Source organism: Cryptomeria japonica, chromosome 3, assembly GCF_030272615.1.
Source record: "Cryptomeria japonica chromosome 3, Sugi_1.0, whole genome shotgun sequence".
Lineage (NCBI taxonomy): Eukaryota > Viridiplantae > Streptophyta > Pinopsida > Cupressales > Cupressaceae > Cryptomeria > Cryptomeria japonica.
Genome location: NC_081407.1, coordinates 660,836,605 through 660,852,131, shown reverse-complemented (window position 1 = coordinate 660,852,131; position 15,527 = coordinate 660,836,605). Strand labels below are relative to the sequence as shown.

Genomic DNA, 15,527 nt, shown 5'->3' with positions numbered 1-15,527 from the left:
TATCAGTTTTCCTGTCACCATATACTTAAAACAAGTAAAAAATGCAGATATACCTTTCTGTGAACCCAACTGAGCAATACCCAGCTATTGGTAGCCCAGAGTTTAATTTATCAGCTGTCAAAAACTCTGTTGGAAATCTGTCAATTGAAAAAGCCAGAAGCAAACATTGCGTTGGAATTAAGGCATGGTGGTAACCCAGGAATAATTTTATGGTGAATATTATTTGTTCAAAGTCGGCTAAAGCAGAAGGAATATAACAAATACAAAAGCAGAGGGAACATAGAAGGGATGCATGGATATTTTTATTAAGAAAATGCACTCTGAGGTGATGTAAAGAGACCGAAGTTTGAAAGATGTAAGAGGTATTTATTCTCCTTAATTTGTCCAGGTTTTATAGGCTCTTCATGGGAAAGCATTTGTACTTAGTAACGAATGGATTCCTGATAGCAATGTCTACAGTTGATCCATATCCACAGTGTGTAATCACTTTTAACGGAGCCAGGCCATTGATTGTAGATAAGGAAAAGACAGGAATTCTAACTACGCAACTGTAGATGGATTTCGTCCGCAATGTTGTGATTTGAAATGCTTTTTTGTAGAATAGTAGAATGGACCGAATGCACACTAAGGCGTTATAAGCTCTACATCACAATTCTTATCCAAGAAGGTGCCTCAAAAAGGTTGAGGCAAAGTTAGATTGTGCCTTGTTTATTAAGGCAATCTAGTCATCAAATCCCTTCGTTTGTTAGTTCACCATCCCATATGCATTCTTTCATTTTCATTTCATAATGATTAAAGGAATTAAATCCCCTATGAGAAGTTTAGGTCGATTAAATAAATATAAGCAATTAAAGTAGAATTGATTTAGACTTAAACTTAAATTTAAGATAAGGTTGAAATAATAAGTTGAAATGTTAGTTTTATATATTTAAATATAAAAAATAAGTGTATTTATTTTTTAATTAATGAGGGAATATAGATTTTACAGGTGTTAATAATCTAGTTATCAATGTGTTGTGGGGCAAATCTGGAATCTTCTAAAGCTTGATTTCAATTGGTTTGAGGTTAATATTTTGTGGTTGCATAGCTATGGATATGGTGTGGTAAATAACAAACCTAAACAATCTAGTTAGTCACAATCTTTAGCATTTGATGTCTTTGTGTGTGTCGGTGTCTTAAGTTGTTGGATCTCAACACTTATGTTCTCCTAAGTCCAAACCATTTATATAATAGATTTATGGACTTAGAAAAATGGTCAAATACATCAAGCACAAGTGTTCAATGGCTTATATATTGATTTCTATTTTTTAGATTTATTTTTTTTTACGTCTCAGAATTGGTGTTTTATACACACACACACACACACACACACACACACACACACACACACACACACACACACACACACACACACATATATACGTATACATATTTATATGTATATATATGTATATGTATATGTATATGTAGATATATGTATATATGTATATGTATATATGTGTGTGTGTGTGTGTATGTATATATATATATATATAATGCATCGAATGCTTCTATCTATAAATATCGTGTGCATGCATATATACACACACATACTCTTTTCTTTATATACATTTACACAAATTTGTATATATACAAGCACATCGTCTCAAAAAAAAAAAAAATTATCACACCAAAGACATGTGGGGAAGAATTAAAAAAAAAAGGAATCAATGTCCAACATCAAAAGCAAAATATAACAATTAAAAGTGATACTAAATGAAACAAATATTGTATCAAGACTATACACAATTTTGTTTGTGTGGGTTTGTCTCATAATCATGATGCACTAGTCATTCTTCTTTATCTACTTCCCTCTTTCTATTGATTCTCTCCCTCCTTGTCTTAGAGGTGAAAACTAGTTTCCTACATCTAGTTAACCAACATGGTAGTTAGTCTATTAACCATAATATCATAACATAATATAAAATATTGACTTACAACCATTATAAAGATTATAAAATCACATTCATAACTTTTAATCAATATCTAACTAATATTCTCTTTCTCTGCATCATAAATAAAGTAGAACAATTTTAATATGAATGCACAAAACGTAATACTAATATCATAATTTTAGTTTAGTATTTTAGTGTAATGTTAATTAAAATATTATAATCAAATTATTCTAAAAGCAAGGTGTGACAAAATAAACGAGTTTATTTTTTAAGGACTAAATCTAAAATAACTAGGTATTTTAAGGAATTTAAAGCAATGAAAATAAGTTTTATACTAGAAAGAAAAAATATTTGAGGTTCGACAATAGTAGTAAATTTTATTCGTATAATTTTGATAAATTATGTAGAGAATTCAACATTAAAAGACAAAAGAGAATTATATATTCTCTATAAAAAATGGAGTGGTAAAAATAACAAACAAGACATTGAAATAAAAGGCTAGGTATATCCTTAGTGGAGATCTCTTAGAACAAAGGTCTTGAATTGAGGTTGTAGCCACTATTTGTTGCTTGATTAATGTCAGTAAAAGGGTGTTGAACACCTTGCACAAGAAAAGAACTATTATAATTATATAAAATAAATATGTATTTGTGTTGCATCTTTAATTGATGTGCTTACCCACATTAAATATTTATTTGGGTCCACCTATGAATTTGAATGTAATATTAGTTAGATATTTTATATGTGGATTACAAATTGAAAAATATATAATAGAAAATATTAGTAACAAAAAGTAATTTTTTGGGTCAATAGTTTTGTGCACTCATTCTTTTGAAGTACTTGGTTTACCTATAGGCTTTTATGTGTGACATTGAATCTATAAAAACAAGCACTTGTTTAGTGATTGAGGTTGGCTAGGTGGTTGTTGAGCTTGGTTTTCATTCATATTGAGCTCTCATGTAGAGATCATATGTGAAGCATGGCATGGGATGCATGGCCACATGATTTTCCATTATCCTTGGACACATAGAGGATGCAATGGAGGAGATTGACGTTTCAAAAATTTACTCATGGAGACTCTATAAGTCTATTGTATGTTTTATTACTAAATAATATATCAAGTTTAGATAATTTTGAAGGGTTTTTTTCTTTGTTAATGGTTTTTACAAGATATATATTGTGAAATATTATGGTATATATTTGATCTATATATTATAATTATTCAATGAGCTTGTGTGCATCTTTTTCTCTCATAGAGTTATTCAAAACATTATTTGAACAAATTGATAACCTCTTAACAATTCATAGTGCTCCTACATGAGCTCTTGTGGAAAAAATGTTCCTGGAGGCATGGTTGGGTCATAAGCCCTCATTAAGACATGTCAATTTTTTGTCATGAGGCATATGCACATGTACCAAGGGAGAAATGATTATTCTTGAATAAGAATATTGTTAAATTTGTATCTTTAATAATTACAATTGTTACAAATGAAAGCACATGAAAGGATGCACTCTTTGGGATCATACTACACAAAAGGCAATACATAGTAGAAGTGTGATTTTTAGATAAAAAAATGTATTCGTATATTATCTTATAGCTTAGAGATTCAAATATATATATATGATCCAGCTTGCTTCTACGCTTGAGAAAATTGAATCGAGGCCCCTAGTTAAATAGGAAGTTGAGGAGATATTATCAAGCTATGAATATTTATAAGAGAAATAAGAACCTCCATATTATCTTTCTTGAAGTCCTACAAGGCATAGAAACACTTAAATTAATGACACATGGGATGTAGCATGATTTCCTGAAGGATGTAAACTAGTTGGTTGAAAATGACTGTTAAAAAATAAAATTAGTTGGGAAATAGTAAGAAATGCAATTCAAAATTGGTTGCAAAAGGTTACTCTCATGTTCAGGGGAGTGATTATGGTAACATTTTTTCTAATGTTCCAAAAGTGACATCCATTTAAAGATTATTATTATCTAATGTTATAGCTTGTGACTTAGAGACTGAGCAAATGGATGTGAAAATTACATTCCTTCATGGTGGTTTGGAGGAGGATATATATATATGACACAACCAGAGTACTACATGGTAAGAGATGAAATTAATTTGGTTTATAAATTAAATAAATATTTGTGTTGCCTAAAACAAGATCTTAGGATGTGGTACCAAACATTTTATACATGTGCACATTAAGTTTTGGATTTGAGCATTCTAAATTTCATTACTATATTTATTTTAAATTTGATTTATGTTGTTTATTAGCAAATGGAAGATTTATTTCAAAATTAAAATCCAAATTCTTAGCAAACTTTCAAATGAAAGATCTTGTACAATGCCTAAAAACATTTTTAGGATGTAAATAAAAAGAGATGGAGAGAAGAAGAGGTTATTTCAAGTATGTCAATTTAATTTTTTGAAGATCTAACATGTAGGATTATACACCATTGTGTGTTCTTGTTACAATGGGAACAATGGTATCTATTACACATTGTTCAAAATTCCCTTTGTATATGGAATACATGACTAGACTGTCTTACCAAAGTGTAGTTGGAAGCTTAAAGTATGTTATGGTATGTACTAGACCAATCATTATAGAGACAATAGGAGTTCTTAGCGAATATATGTCTAATCATGCAAGAGTTTATTGGGATGTAATTAAAAGAGTCTTCAAATGTTTTGGGGGCACCTCATGTTATTCCTTCTATTTTCATTGTACAAGAGACAGACATTCCTCAAATATTAATGGTTATATGTTTTAAAACTAGGTAGGTGATGTAGATGGTAGTAGATTTTATCAATGCATATTTTTTTTATTTTTTTTAGTAGTATTATAAGTTGCATAGGTAAGTGATAAATTCTAGTTATTTTATATACTCTAGAGGTAGAGTATATGATGGAAACGCATGCCTATAAATAATATATTTGTCTTAAGAGATTATGTCCATACAATGGGTTAATATATGGATTAGCTGCAATATATTATGACAATCAAAGTTTGAGTTTCGTAGATAAGAACCCAAATTTTCATGGAAAAAATATGCATATAAATGTTTACTATTATTTTGTGAGAGATGTGGTCAAGGATAGTAAGGTGAATATGGAAAGGGGAACTTTGATTCAGAGTATTGTAGATGCATTGATCAAACTCATAATCTCAAAGAAGTTAAAATGGTGTTCAAAATTTTGAATTTTCTTTGGAGTCTATTGCCCTCTTGGCCCCTATTTGTTGATTTCATGATGGTATGTTACCCCTCGGCTCATACAAGGTATCGAACAAGTGGGAGAATTTTGATAATTAAGATGTCTTAACCTTTGCAATTTTTTAATTTTATTTATTATTTTTCTAGTATTTTATCATAATTAATAGTAGACATTTCTATATTGTATTGTTTAATCACACCTAGCCAAAAAAGGGTGTGGTATTTTTTTTGTAACATCATTTTTTTGTGTGTTGGTATTTTTTAAGGTGTTGTAAGAGGATTTATTTTGTCTATTTTGGGTTCTCTCTCTTCGAGATATTCTTGAATAGCTTATCAAAAAAAAGTATGATGCACAAGAGCCAAAAATATGGGAGTTTCTTTGGAATATTAACCAAATTATGAAAATCTTTATTATTTGTCATAGAGTATAATTTTAGGACAAGAAATAACGATAGGTTGATCAAACATGTTAACTAGGTCAAATTGGGGGTAACAAACACAATAATCATTATTTTTGGGTCAAATGGATCCTTAAGAGTGGTATTAGAAACTATTCCCAAATCTAACATCATCCTTCTAGGTGTTTTTGAACATATTTTTAAAAACCATTTGTAATTTCTAGCTTGCTCATTTGTCTAGATCAATTGGTACTTGAGGAAGTAATTTTCCAATGAGAAGTAGGTAAACAAATAATTGTTGTAATGTTGCTAAAATTATTCCAAGTCTGATTGTTAGTGTAATATTCCTATAAAGACTTGTATTGCAAGTGTGTTGTAATCTTTTTTAAAATTTGATAATAATTGTTTAAGTTTTGGAGTGTGGTGGTTTTTCTCTTGAAATATTTTTCCCACATAAATCATTATGTTATGGTGTCGTTGCTTTTCTATTTATGAATAGTTTTGTCTACTTATTGTAATTACTTTGGATTAGATTTTATTTTTGTGTACATGTTAGGAATCAATCTTTATTTGCTAAAGGTTAATTCCTTTTACTTAGTTACCAATGGTAATATTCCTAAGTAATCCCTGCAAGTCTTTTATCTTATTTGAGTTCTTCAATTTGTGATCATAACTTGTTTATTTTAATCCAAATATGTGGAACATTAGAGCTTATCTATAGATTCCTTTTTATGAGGATTGAGGATTGTGACACTTTGCACACACATAGGATGATAAATGGCATCCTTAGAGTTGGGAGTTACATTTGAACTCTGCTCTCGTGTCATTTTAATTGAAGTGATTCTCTCATTTTATCTCATGAAGCATTTATATGTTAAAATATCTCTATTTCTATCTTTTGTAAATTCTTAGGCTATATGTCATCTTCATAATATTGGCCTTTTTTTCTTTGTTTTTTCCCCATACAAATTCTTGTGTCTCCTTCTTAGGTTTGGTGTGTTTTCTCTTGGTTACCTTGGCTTCTCAACTTTAATAGTAATATCATACTTCAAACAAATCCTCATTGACTAGTTTATTATAATATTTCATGTAAATTTCCTTTCATTGTATGAGAGAAGGTTCTACTAATCATTTCTTGAGCTTGTATTATTGAAAGATGACCTTTTTTTAAAGCACACATGGTTGGAGACACACTTCAAGAAAAGAAGAGAACAATTGTTTAAATACTTCATTTATTTATTTGTTCTAACCTATATAGGGATCTCTATTTTATTTTTTTGTTGTCTCAAATTTAGAATAGTTAAATCTATTCATTAAGATTTGTTTTTTTGGGTAAAATATGCCATCTCTTCATGCATGTGTTATATTCAGATTCACTTTATTGATAACACATTATATTTAGTTTTTTAAATTTTATATTTAGTTTATTGATAACAAATCATGCCCTTTAGTTTATATATGTAGTATTTTTTTTAATCTTAGATTATTTCAAAAATGGTTATATTTATTTTGTTCTAAAATTTCTGCTATGAATTTTTTTCTTTGTTATTTGCATTTTCTATCATTTTGTATAAAATGTTATTGCATTTGTTTGGATTGAATCTGTTGTATTTTGTAGGTGCTTTCAAGCTTGTTCATCTCTCTGTACTTCCCTGTGCAAGCTCAATAGTACCATTAATAGCTCAAGATGATAATACATCTGTAGACGTCTAAAATTAATTTAATTAAATATTTAATTAATTTAAGTCTTTCTACATAATTAATTTAGTTAATTATATTTATCATTATTCCTCTTAAAATTAATTAAATCAAATTTAACTAATTTTATCACTATAGTAGTATAATTAATTTATCAAAATTATTTATCCCCCATTCTTCTAAATTCCTTTTAGTTAACTTATCCTAATTAATTAACTTAACTAAAATTTCATATTCATCTACTCATTCTCTCTCCTCATGTCACTTCCTCCTAGCTTTCCCACTTGCACTCTAATCCCTCATTAATCTACCTAATAAATCTCCTTAATCATTTGCACATCCCTAATCACCTTTATCCCTTCAAAGAAATTCAAATTCTTTGAATCTCCCTATGCATCCTCTTCCCAAGGAATTTTTAATTCCTTTTTCTCTTCCCAATGTACTTGAGAGTCCTTCCCCATGAACCTTGAGAGGTGTGGAGATAAGAAATGCCTTTATGGCATATCTCTTAAATCCCACACCTTGTCCTCTCAATCCATGTGCTCCCTCTCAAATCGATCTCAACCCTTCACTCCAAAGTCAATCTTGGCCCTTCATTTTGGCCTCCTCAAATCTATAAATTGGAGTTTCATTTCCTTACAAATCTTGAAAATCCACACTTTTCATCCAATCTTATGTTGTCCATTTGAGAATCAAAATCCTTCACCATGTCATCATAATGCCCAAATATTCCCTCATCTATGCCAAATCCCTCGCATCCATCATCATCATTCAAATCCAATCCAAATCCAATCCAACTGATATCATTGTGTAGTGGAGAGCAATCCACAATTCACCATCAAATGAGCAAATCAAGTAGAGCAACAAGGGTGCCTCTACTTCATCAAGCTCAATCGAAGGAAGAAGTGAAGAACTAAGGTATAATGGTTGATTTGTGCATTTGAATATTTTTATTTATGTTTTATCTTGGTTTATGCACTAACCATTAGGCTTTACATTTTCTCATCTTCATTTTGGCATGCCCAGTGGAACCCATGTCCCGTTTTTTCTAACAATTTATCAAGTTTTTGTGTTTTTAGTACGCAGGTTCCGCTTCAGCCCGTCCACCTACAAATCAGCATGTTTGACCTTCTCTTTTAGCACATCTGTTGTGGATCAGCGCATCCATTTCAAATTTTGAATTTTTGATGGCCCTTTTTTTAAAGTTTTTCAGTTGATCAACGTGCCCGCTTGTAAAACAGCGCCTCCGCTTCACTATTTTGATGCCTCCATTTGAAAAAAAATTCTCCCCTAACTTTGTTTTTGAATTTTTCCTTAAAAAAATATTAAATCAATGCCTATGCGGGCGTCAAAACGCATTCACTTAATGAAATAATATTCATGCTTATATTTTTCTTGAATTTTTTAATAAAAATTGTGAATCAACACCTGCACATGTGAATCAATGCATGCGCCTATGAATCAACGTGTGCATTTTGACACCTGAGTAGTTTTCGTAAAACAGACATAACTTTTCACTCGGGTATTGGATTTTTAAAATTCAAAATGTCTTGAAAGAGGACTCAGAGATATAAAATGGGTTGTCAATAGATTTTTCATATAATTTTTAAAAAATTATTTTAACATGTTCAAATTCAAACTTTATTTTTTAACTTTAAATGCACATAACTTTAGCATATGAGTTCATTTTTCATTAAAAAAATAATTGAAGTTATCTATAAAATCATAAGGAATCCAATTAAGTGATTAATTTTGTGATTATGAAATTATAATAAATCCTCATATTTGTATCTTTGTACTAATCATCTTGTCTTTGTAGCCTTTTCATTGGTCTAAGACAAAAAAACTCAAACTACTAATCATCTTTTACAGGACATTTGTCGAAGGCTTTTGGTTTTCCACTAAGGTAGTATCCTCTCCCCCCGCCTTTGTGGATCTTTGGTGTAAGAGAAAATAGATTAACAACACTTGTCTTTTTCTTTTTGTAGTGAGCGGTATTCTTGATGGGTATTTGATCACCTCACAAGGGTATCTTGAATTGGGACACGTTAGAGATATCGACTCTCCTGGCATGATCTCGAGTGAGTTTTCTGAGCCACTATATAAATATGTTGGTCAAACGACTGAGGTGCTGAGTGAATTCAATGTATGCAGTGGCCTTCCCTGCGCCGATAATCTCAGTTAGAGCCTTAAGTGGCTTTCTTTGAGAATCCATTGTTGGATTGGTGATCCCTCAAAAATTTCACTAAGAATATTATTTTAGTAGCCCAAAATCCCACATTCATAGTGCAGGGGATGTGGATCGTACCCTGAAGTTACCTCTCATGTACCCACTCAAGATGAGACGGGAATTCCTCATATAATAGATCCTTAGATTTTTGGGGTAAGAGAATTTGGTATGCCCGAGAAGTGAGTGCGCTATAAAGGGGGAGCTAGTGCTAGTAGAATCTCTATCTGTCTGCTTATTTGTGGTATCGCTTTTGCGAGAGGCCTATTGAATTTTTTTCACTTTCCAGCCTACGTTGTCTGTCTGATGTGTGCCTTCATCATGTAAAAAACTAGTAGAATTTTGTTTGGGCTAATCTAGGCCACATTCACTTTCACACTTGTCATAAAGAGTTGCCTTGGCCAATGTGCTTGTTACTGTTTGATTTCTCTTTCCAAGAGTAGATAACATCCAAAACATTCCCAAACTTGACCAAACATTCAACCAAACCCTTCAATCTTCAATTTATCTTTGTAAAACCCCTATTTCACCATCTTCATTCAATTCAAATCCCTAATCCATTTTCATCCATCCAAACGATCATCAATCCCCAACCAATATCTTTGGCCAAATCTAGTGTTGGGTAGCCTTCCCCTTACTTTACCTATCATCAATCCAATCTTACATAATGATTTTCATTTCATCCTCAAGGAACTAGCACATCAGCTTAATCAGTCCTAACCAATCCAATCAATCAATCAACCTCATCCTAAGGTCAACACTTGTGAAAGTTTAATTTAGACCTTTATCTTTAATCAATCAATCAATTGGCTTTTTTGTGCTTGGGAAAAAATCTCCCCCAAGTACCTTTGCTTAATCATTTGGGTTGATCAAAACTCCAAGTCTTTTGCCCTATTTTTCTTAGGCACGTAAGTCCACCCTAAGTAGAAGAAGGCTTAATCATTTGGATCATTTTGTCCTATTTTGCTTAGACACACAAGTCCACCCTAAGTAGAAGAAGGCTTAATCATTTGAATCCTTTTGCCCTATTTTTCTTAGGCACATAATTCCACCCTAAGTAGAAGAAGGCTTAATCATTTGGATCCTTTTTCCCTATTTTTCTTAGGCACGTAACTCCACCCTAAGTAGAAGAAGACTTAACCATTTGGATCCTTTTGCCCTATTTTTCTTAGGCACGTAAATCCACCCTAAGTAGAAGAAGTCTTAATCATTTTTATTTGTTTGCCATATTTTTCTTAGGCGCGTAAGTCCACCCTAAGTAGATGAAGGCTTAATCATTTGGATCCTTTTGCCCTATTTTTCATAGGCATGTAAGTCCACCCTAAGTAGAAGAGGGCTTAATCGTTTGGATCATTTTTCCCTATTTTGCTTAGGCACGTAAGTCCACCCTAAGTAGAAGAAGTCTTAATCATTTGGATCTTTTTTCCCTATTTTTCTTAGGCATGTAAGTCCGCCCTAAGTAGAAGAAAGTTTAATCATTTGGATCCTTTTGCCCTATTTTGCTTAGGCACCCAAGTCCACCCAAACTAGAAGAAGGCTTAATCCAAAAGTCTGAATTTTACTTAGCTTGGTTGTCACCTTTCTTTGTGGTCTGCATCATCAATTTCACGTCACACTTAAGTTCTAATCCAACAGCTAAGGTTTCATCTTAAACCAAATAAATTTTGTCCTAACCCAAGAATCAATCCAATCTAATAAAATTCAACCCGATACAAGCAAATCAAATCAATCCATCAATCCAATCTAAAGTTGCTATGTCCTAGTCATCATCTTCATCTAACATCATCTTGTTACTTTTTTTCGATCAATTCTATCCAATCCCAACTTATCCCCTCATTCTCATCATTTTGAGGTTACATGGATACCCAAACCCACATCCAAACTTCAAAGCTTGGTATGAGAAAATGTTCATGGAATTTCATGGGTCACCCTATCAACCATCCACATCTAGCTCATACATGCCTCAAAATTATCCAACTTCCACCTATCCATGTCTCCCATGCCAGCCCATTTACCAAGTCAATCCCAATTCATCTTGCATCTCTTATCCGCGGTCTATTATAGCATATATAATATCGATGGAACTAAATGCCTGGAACAAGTGTCTTGTGTAGTCCCCCCATCTTCTTGCACTCTACACTTGGGGGCAAGCTTCATCCATGTTATCCTACCATCTGCATTATCCATACCCATTATCCTTTATCCACATCATATCTAGGTCCATCCTCATTTCCTATATTTGGTCTTGACTACCCTATCTATATCCTCCATCTCATATCCATCATCTTATCCAAATTCATCCCTCATTCCTACCTTTGGTCTTGATCATGCTATAGAAAAAATAAAGTGTACGCATACTTTGGGAAAATGCAAGCCAAAATTCCTCCTCCATTCATATCCACCACACATTATCCTTCAATCTCACACATCTTTATTCATCATCCTTCTAGCCTTAATTAGGGTATTTGCCTCCTTTGCAACATAGTACTTGGATCCCCATTCCACTTATCATCAATCCTTTAGTCCTCCATATCCTATCACCATCCATCTACCTAATCCCTTCACCCCCTATCCAAGCCATCTCTCCATCCATCCATCCTCTTACCAAGCCTTGGTTTTCCCTTGTCATTGGTCCCCCTCCATTTATCCTATATCCACAAACCAATCCCATCATATTATATCATATTCTGCATCCGATCCAATCATATTCAGGCATTTATCCCCCTCCCATTTTATCCAATCCATTTATGATCCTCATCACACTGAGCTTTTACCATCTATCTAAGCTTATATTGACTCACACATAATCCAAACACCCATCTATATTGTGTTAATCAAATCCAAGCAGAAATCCTCTCACCTAGAGATCCTACACACCATCTTGTCTCTTTCATCTATCAATCTATTAGTACCCTACCCATCGGGATGCATCCTCTTAATGTCTGGTAGATTATCCAAATCCATCTTCTTGTCCATCGAGATGTGCCCTTCCCATGTCTGGTAGCCTAACCAAATCCATATCCCACTTTTGGCAAGAGATATCGGTTGGCCATGTCCAACTTGTTTGCATGATTGAGCTTTTCACTTTGATTTTTTTATCTTGTGTCCCATGACCTGCCCTGATCATCCTATATCTCTGCATGTCTTGGTTGGTTTATAATGGGCCATTATTTTTGTGGTATAGCGTGTTTGATGGTTTCTCTTGTACGATCCTACAATCTCACATTTACATCATCATCAATGTTTGTGAACCTATGTGCATAGAGATACCTATTGTTTGAGAGTCTAGTCCATGCCTCAAATATTCACAACATCTCAATTCTTATAATCATTGGTGTGGATAATCTATGGCAATATCAAAACTAGGTTTTCTCTCCACATCTACACAACAAGAAATCTCATCCACTCCATTTAATTCATTCATCCCATTTCACCCATTTATCCTGGAGACTCCAATTTATTCATTCACTCCCCCTTCATCATCTTCATCTTTTTATTATCTAGTCCTCCTATACCATTTCGAGAGCACACCCGTGTTCTTAGAACCCGCATGTCCTCTCAAGGGGGCATACCACTACCTCCTTGTCATCCTTCCTCACTTCACCTATGACTGGGGCATCATGCTACCAATCCTTATCCTTCCCATCCACTGTGTTTTATTCTTCTTTGATATAACATCACTTCATGACGCTATATTGAAGAGGGGCAAAATGTAGACGTCTAAAATTAATTAAATTAAATATGTAATTAATTTAATCTTTTCTACGTAATTAATTTATTTAATTATGTTTATTCTTATTCCTCTTTAAATTAATTAAATCAAATTTAATTAATTTTATCACTATAGTACTATAATTAATTTATCAAAATTAGGTATTCCCCATTCTTCTAAATTCCTCTTAGTTAACTAATCCTAAATAATTAACCTAACTAAAGTGATTCCTACAAATCACTTTTCTTAATCCCCAAAGCCTAATTAATTATTCTAGAAGCATGCTTATTATTATTCTCTAATTTCATATTCATCCACTCATTCTCTCTCCTCATGTCACATCCTCCTAAATTTCCCACTTGCACTCTAATCCCTCATTAACCCACCTAATAAATCTACTTAATCATTTGCGCATCCCTAATTACCTTGATCCTTTCAAAGAAATTTAAATTCTTTGAATCTCCCTAAGAATCCTCTACCCAAGTAATTTTTAATTCCTTTTCTCATTTAGTCTTCCCACGCATCCTCCTATTTTGTAATTTTTAATTCCTCTCCCCTTTCTCCAAGGAATTTTTAATTCCTTTTTCTCTTCCCAATGTACTTGGGAGTCCTTCCCCATGAACCTTGAGAGGTGTGGAGACAATAAAGGCCTTTATGGAATATCTCTTGAATCACACACCTTATCCTCTCAATCCATGTGCTCCCTCTCAAATAGATCTCAATTGGCATTCATTCCAAAGTCAATCTTGGCCCTTCATTTTGGCCTCCTCCAATCTATAAATTGGAGTCTCTTTTCCTCACAAATCATGAAAATCCACATTCCATCCAATCTTATGTTGTCCACTTGATAATCAAAATCCTTCATCATTTCATCATAATTCTCAAATATTCCCACATCTAAGCCAAATCCCTCTCATCCATCATCATCATTCAAATCCAATCCAACCGATCTCATTGTGTAGTGGAGAGAAATCCACAATCCACCATCAAAGGAGCAAATCAAGTAGAGAAACAAGGGTGCCTCTACTTCAACAAGCTCAATCGAAGGAAGAAGTGAATAACTAAGGTATTATGGTTGATTTGTGCATTTGAATGCTTTTATTTAATTTTTATCTTGGTTTATGCACTAACCATTAGGCTTCAGATTTTCCCATCTTCAACATGCTTCAAGCATCATTTCTGACTAATCCTATCACTATTTTAATTGTGTTGCACTTTGTTTTAACATTATCTATCACTACTTTAATCTCAATTTATTAATATAAGTTAAAGTTTGGGCTTTTTTTTGTTTCTTAATCCTTTACACAGCCTATATCTTGCCTTGTGTGCCTCTTTTTCATTGAGCTAGTCTACTTTCTTCATTCCATTGTTATACATCTTATCTAGAGTGATATGTCTTCAGGTAGGAGTTGTAAGTTTTGCCTCTATCCTTTAGCTTTTATTTAGCTTATCCCTTATGCGCATAACTCTTATTTGCAACTGCATGCAAGAAGCATACCATTGGAATTTGCGCTAACTCGTGTCGTATGCTTTTCTTGCACTAACTTGCATACCATTAATTTTTTCAAAATTTCCTCCTGTCAATACTCATATTTATGCCTACCTATTATTTCCTCTCACACTAAAATTGGTATTGTTGTCTTATTTTTCCTCTTAGACCTTTTTTTTCCTATTTTAGATCAGCACTCCATTTTGCTCACTCAATTAGATTTGATATCATTAACCTTAATTTCAGTTCATTTATTTTATATATGAAGTTCTATATTGTGTTTATGTACTAATGTTTTAGATTTAAATCTTTAATTTAAAAGCTTTAAATAATTTTTTTAAGCTATTTTAAATTGTCACTTTAAAGTTTTATTTATATTTTTTTAAGAAGTTATTTAATTTTTAATTTTAAAGTTGTTATTAAGACAAAAATTTAAAATCAACTTGTATTAAGCTCTTAAAACACACATTTTTAAATTATAAGTTTTTTTTTGCAAAAATAAAAAGTTCTCAATAGATATCTAGTTATCGTTTATAATGTTTGAAAAAAATTGCAATTATTTTTTAATTTTTTTAAGCGAAAGTGGAGAGCCACTAATATATTATATTAATATTAATACCTGGTTCAAGAGCTCCTAGAAGAAAGAACCAGTGAAGAAAACCTCTAGTCCTTGCTCAATTACATATTACAGATATATCACAAGACTATCAGATCTCCCCCTATGCCAAATATGCAGATTTTACAAATAATTCAGACTACCAATAGTCCAATAAAGGACCATATCCAAAAAGATTCTAGCCCAAGAGTAGTAAAATTTTCTTATGCTTGATACTTAGTTTTCAAAATAGGTCTCCACTA

General features: G+C 32.4%; 1 protein-coding gene across 2 annotated transcripts in view; it reads right to left on the bottom strand.

The window, feature by feature from the left end:
- The window catches only part of LOC131068421 (immune-associated nucleotide-binding protein 9-like), a 55,181-nt gene extending 54,981 nt beyond the window's left edge, over positions 1-200 (bottom strand). For both annotated transcript variants that reach the window (XR_009372076.1, XM_058003611.2), the window contains exon 1: positions 54-200. The gene's annotated coding sequence lies outside the window, so the exon portion shown is untranslated. The remainder of the gene's footprint in view (positions 1-53) is intronic.
- Between the last annotated feature and the right edge of the window lie 15,327 nt (positions 201-15,527).